Source organism: Perognathus longimembris, chromosome 1, assembly GCF_023159225.1.
Source record: "Perognathus longimembris pacificus isolate PPM17 chromosome 1, ASM2315922v1, whole genome shotgun sequence".
NCBI classification, from domain to species: domain Eukaryota; kingdom Metazoa; phylum Chordata; class Mammalia; order Rodentia; family Heteromyidae; genus Perognathus; species Perognathus longimembris.
This window is the reverse complement of record NC_063161.1, coordinates 18995827-19002279: the sequence shown is the minus strand read 5'-3', so window position 1 is coordinate 19002279 and position 6453 is coordinate 18995827.

Genomic DNA, 6453 nt, shown 5'->3' with positions numbered 1-6453 from the left:
CTGAAATATCTTGCTGTACCCACACTTTGTCATGGAAGTACTTAATGACTTTTCTTTGGCATATGTGAGTTGCCAGCATTGTTACCCTTGTATTTGGGGATTATTACTATGTCAGACAGGGTTATTGAAAAAACAAGCACTGCAAAAACAAGCACTGCAACCAAGCTGCTACTTAGAGCTAATAAGCAGGTAGTGTTTTCTGGGTGGAGACGCTGGACAGATGTCTGATTATGTTCCAGGTGGGGCACCATGACAGGGCTGCAGGATCCATTGTGCTACTCAGAAGGATACACAAATTAAAACTTGGAAGTTGTTGATTTCTGGAATTTTCTGTTGAATAATTTCAGACCACCGTTGAAAACAAATAATTGAAACTATGGAAAAGAAGAAGGAAAACCATGGTTGGAGGAATTACTCTACTTCTCTCTTCTCTATGTAGGAAGTTGCCCCTCCCCTCGTCTCCCATGTATCTGGGTAGCCTTCACAGTACCATAATTTAACTTTTTCCCATGCAGTTGTAAGGTAGAGAACAGGGGCCTTGTCTTGTCCTCAGAATCAAAATGGTGACTGGTTTACAAGAAGATGATCAAGAAAAGAGACGTGAAAGGTTTTTTTTTGTTGTTGTTGTTTTTAGTTTTTATTATTTTTATTTGAAAATGTAAAAACAGAGGTGTTACAGTTACAGATGTCAGGCAAAGAATACATTTCCCTTTGGATAATGTCACCCATTCCCTCACTCTATCTCAGTGATGTGAACATTATTTATCAAAATACAATGTCCCTGGGCATGGTGGTACAGAGCTGTAATCCCAGCATTTATGAGGTTAAGGCATTTATGAGGTTGAGGCCAACTTGTACTACATGAGACCTTGTCTCAAATGAAACAAGACAAAACAACATTGCTAAGCAAACCAATCCAGGATGCTGTGCAAATTCTTATTCTGTGTGTTGGAAGGAGCATATGAATTTATTACTGAGCCAAAGGAGGATGCTCATGGGAAACTTTAAGTGTAAAACTAAACAATTGTAAGTCAGGTGTGGTGTTGTATACATGTAATTCCTGCTAGGACGGTAGGTAGGATGACCTTTGTCCGAGGTTGGCTCTAGACAAAAAGGACATGATTTTATCTGAAAAAATAACTAAAGCAAAAAGGGCTAGAAGCCTGGCCTAAGTTGTAGAGTGCCTGCTTAGCAAGTGTAAGGCCCTGAGTTCAAATCCCAGCACCTCACAAAAAAGAAAAGCAACAGTTACAGCCTTGAAGGTTGGGAAGGCTTTTGAGGAGGTGGAACATCAAAAGATGGAACATCAAGAAGTTTCTAGGAGGTGCATAAACGTGTCCCCCTAAGGCAAAAGTCTCAATGGGGAGCTAATGCTGTAAACGCAGACCATTCTGGTTGCATAGGGATTTGAATATCAAATCACTAATTTGAACTTCAGTCTTAAAGCCAGGGGAATTCCCTGAATGTTTTTGAAAAGGGTGGGACCAGGACAAGTGTATGCAGAAAGAATAATCAGGCCTCAGTGAACACAGTAGGCCCTCCAATATTTGTTAAATGAATGGACCTTGGCAAGACTGGGTCTTGGCTGACTGGGTCCCTTGCAGGAAGCATCAAAAATCTACAAAGAAAACTCACAGTGACTCAAGAAGATGTGAGAATCCTTACTGTATGTGGCCCGGACCAGATCAACATTTATTTCTCAGCTTTTGAAAGTCAGCAGCTATTGCAGTAGAAAAATTAAATTTCCCCTAAAAAATGATTCTGTGAGTCCAGCTTTACAGGACCACAAACTATTAATATGTGATTTTTTTTTTGTTCACCGAGAACAATTTTTACTCCCTCCCTTTGCGGGGTGTGGAGAATAGTAAACATTATTAGATGCTGTGAGAGTCGGGTGACCCCGTAGCAAACAGTAAGGCAATACATGTGGGCCTCAGTTCCATCTTGAATTCTTTAGGTATCTATCTGGAAAATATAAAGGCTGGATTCCTTCCATCTCAGAAATGCTTCTATGTTGGCCACTGCCTGCAGGAAATTTACAATTCAATTAGGGCCAAATGATGGACTTTTTTTTTTTTTAAATAAGTAGAATCTATGCCAGATAGTATAAAGAGCTTGCTCTTTTAAAAGAAAAAATAACAGTGATGGGACATACTCATTTCATTATTTAAATCAGTTTAGCCAGATTTTCCCCTAAGCATGAAGCTCTGGGTCTTTTAGTGAGCTGTTGAAGGATAAAGACAGTGCCAGACTGTTGGAGAGATTTTTTTTTTCCTGATGGAAAGTTATTTCAAAATATGAATCCACATGTTTTCCACGGGGCTCCTGTAGTCATGGCGTGCCTAGTACCCAGATGGTAGAAACTCCTGGTGTCACAATGATCTACCCCTGCTCATGCACTCCTGAGATCTCAGAGTTGCATCAACGGGTAGTTTTTCTTCCCCTACTGAACCCTTAGCACAGACTTTTACCCTTCATGACCGCCTCTTCCCCCAATCTGCTTTTCCATAGTTCCATAGCACATGTTGCCATGGTTTCCTCATCTGGTTTCCTCATCTGGTTTCCAATGCCTGGACTATGAACTGTGAGGGAAAGGAGTAAGGCCATCTTGGTTCTCACATATTTAATGACGGAAATTGGTCAAACACAACAGTGGTTTCCTGACATGAATAGTGTTTGATTCAAATTTAGCTTTTTTCTCTAATCTCACCCTATGAAGCCCAGGTAGTCCCTTGTTTCGAGGCCCCCTGATGATCCAGCAGCATGGCAGGTCTTCTGTTTGCCTCTAGGGCACATGTGTTAGTGTGACCCACAAGTAGATGGGGAGAGCCTAAATACAGGACTGCATGACACAGTCGATAAACTCCAGTCCTGGTTCAGCCCCTTCTTGACAGTGTGGCTGGACCAGGTCGGATGCTGAAAGCAACAAGCATCAGAAACATGGGAGTCTTTGCTTTTCATTGCAATCAGAGACAGAGTAGGCTCCAGATTAATTTATGTAGAAGCTTTAATGGAGTGGAAGAACCAGATTTCTTCCCTCTTCTGCTGCCATCCACAATGGTTTGGCTTTGGCTGGCTGTCAACAGTCTTTCCTCTGTGTCTACCCATTTAGGTCAAGGAGGAGTTGGAGAAAGATGGCTTCCTGTTGTTCATGGGGCAGAAAACACTTTTCTAAGAACCTTGAATAAATTTCTTCTCTGTTTCACTGGTTTAAATTGCAACCTCAGCCTTTTGTTGCTGTTGTTGGTGGGGCCTGAACTCAGGGTCTGGGAGCTGTCCTTGAGCTTTTTCACTCAAGGCTAGTGCTCTACCACTTTGAGCCACAGAGCCACTTCCAGTTTTCTGGTGGCTAATTGAAGATAAAAATCTCAGACTTTCACACAGGCTGGCTTTGAACTGTGATCCCAGATCTCAGCCTTCTGAGTAGTTAGGGTTACAGGTGTGAGCCACCGGCACCTGGTTCAGCTCTTTCTTGAACTAAGCATGGAACAACAACAACAAAAAAAAACAAAGCAACCCAGGACCATCTTTTTAATCAGGCCCACATCTCCCACTATTCAAATAGTCTCCAATTTTTTTCTCTTGCTCTTTTTTCCTTTAGTGGGGGGAGGTATACTTTCAATGTTCACATTTAATAAAGTAGCTTAACTTTAACACAGATAACAAAAAGGGCAAAATTATTTTACTGCACACGAAATAATATGTTTAATAAAGATATGAACACAGTGACCAAACTGATCATACTGTTGATGAGATATCTATACTATTAAATAAAAAGATAGTAAAGGGAGAAGACTTAGAAATAAGAAGTTTAAAGTAGTATGAGTGATTTCCTTTTTATCTTATCTAACAGCTATATATCATGCCAAATCACATTCAAACTCTGACTGATACATGGCACAGCAGGGTCTGTGGCTTGCTTTGATTACTAGGAAATCAGAAGATATGGCACAGCAGAAGAATAAAGAGTCCTTGTTTGGGGTCACACCCTCTCCAACTAACCTGAGACACATGGAGAAGCCCGGGCGAGTTCCCCTCCCCCAAGAGACCTGATATGTCCAATTCTTTCCCTGATACTCAGCACAAAAGATAAAGTGAATATACTGGGTCCGTTTTCTAAAATACATTATCAGTTGGTGACTCTTATCTCTCAGAAACCCAATGTTCTACCTTTAAAATAGCCTTCCTTAGGGAGCTCTTAAACTTTAAGCCAAGTGTGATAGGGCACACTTGTAATCCCAGCACTGGTGAGGCAGAGGCAAGAGGAAGAGCTTACATTCAAGGCCAGCATGGATTACAGTGTGAGACCCTATTTAAAAAAAAAAAAACGGGGCTGGGGATATAGCCTAGTGGCAAGAGTGCCTGCCTCGGATACACGAGGCCCTAGGTTCGATTCCCCAGCACCACATATACAGAAAACGGCCAGAAGCGGCGCTGTGGCTCAAGTGGCAGAGTGCTAGCCTTGAGCGGGAAGAAGCCAGGGACAGTGCTCAGGACCTGAGTCCAAGGCCCAGGACTGGCCAAAAAAAAAAAACAACAACAACAGACAAAAATCCCAAGAACTTGAGTTTTATGTCAGGTGGTAGAAATACCTAGTTATCATGAGGCTCTGAGGTCAAACCCCAGCATGGTCAAAAACAAAACAAAACCTCCAAAACTTTGTTCTGAAAAATAAAATCTAATAGGGACTGGGAGTCCAGCACATATTTAGTGTAAGGTTTGCTGTAAAGGAAACCACTACATGGTTCAGGCAGAGAAGAGTTTATTGGGAGGAGAGCAAGCTGCAGCCTGCACAAGATGGAGGTGTGGGGAGACAGGGGGGGAGGAAGAAGAGAAAAAGAGGGAAAAAAGAGAAAAAGCAAGAGAGAGTAAGAGAGAAAATGAAAGAATGAGAGAGTAAATGGAAAGAGAGAGAAGACTCGTATCGAGCCAGATTATATAGGGGAAGGCGGGGTATATGGCCAGGTGGATTAGATGTGACCTCAGAGAAGGCGGAGGTAACTATCTCCAGGTGTGCCAGTTACCTAGGTAACACAGGTTCTGGGTGCACACTTAAACAAGTTGGAGCCTTCCTGGGGGTGAACCTTACACAGAACCCTGGGCTTAACCCCTAGCATCTAAGAAAAAAAATTCTAAGAATAAAGTGTCAACAAGACCATTAGTATATACAATTTATTTCATATTTACCTTGAAGCTAGGTGATGTGAAGTAATAACAGAGTAGTATAGAAAACCTCAATGACCAAGAATCCTTGTGTCCCAAAGAACTGCAAGGGACAGGAATCCAGGATTTTCCAAATTGAAGGGAAGAGCAACCATTGGCCAGGGCTTGGGAGCTCAAATGTACACATGTATTAGAATGAATAACTGACCTGTATCAAAATAATTGCAAAGATTACCATTATGGGGAAGGAATTGGCCAGCCCACACAGATTCCTGATCTGCACAGTGAGGCTGTTCCACAGGGTTATTAGGAACATAGACATCATAATGCTAACTGCAAACTCCAACTTGAATGTTGAAATGCCAGACTTTGAAGTCAGGCCCCACTTTACCACGCGAACCCCACTTTACCACGTGAACCTGAGATAAGTAGGCCCTGTGAGCAAACCCAGGACAAGCTTATTAGGGCCCAGACGGTCAAGAACTCTAACCGCTGGGAATGCTTAACTCTAACCACCCCTAGAATGCCTCGAGCCCTGAGCCAATCAGATTTGTACTCGTGTCCGGGTCTTGCTTGCTTGAACACCTGATTGCTGTAACTTTGTTTTTTGCCTTTATAAGCCCTGTGCAATTGCAGCTCGAGGCTCCCTTCCTAACCTCCACTGTGTCAGTGGGTAGGACAAGGCCCGAGTTGCAGCTCGCTTGAATAAAGCCTTGCCTTGCTTTTGCATTTCGGAACGTCTGAGTCTCGGTGGCCTTCTTGGTGGTTGTTTCGCGACTTGGCACAACAATATGTCAGTTAGCATGACACAATTCAGCAAGGATCACTCAGATATCAATAATCCTCCTTTTTTCCCCTTCTTTTTGTGCCAGTATTGAGATTAAACTCAGAATCTTGCACGCTGGTTTGGCTCAAGGCTGGTGCTCTATCACTTAAGCCTCATCTCTTCTTCTGCTTTTTGCTGGTTCATTGGAGATAAGAGTCTCCAGAGGCTGGATTCAACTCACAATCCTTAGATCTCAGCCTCCTGATTTCAGGCATGAACCACCAGCCTGACTTTCAACTATCAATCTTTATATTCATTGTTTATCTCCTTTCTACATAGTGCTTTCTGTGGGTTTTTAATATCTCCATATTTAAGGCTTACTCGCTATTCTTTTTTAAAAAAATATTTATTTTTTCTTAATTTTTATTTTTTGCCAGTCTTGGGGCTTGAACTCAGGGCCTGGGTACTGTCCCTGAACTTCTTTTGCTCAAGGCTAGAACTCTACCACTTGAGCCACAGCACCA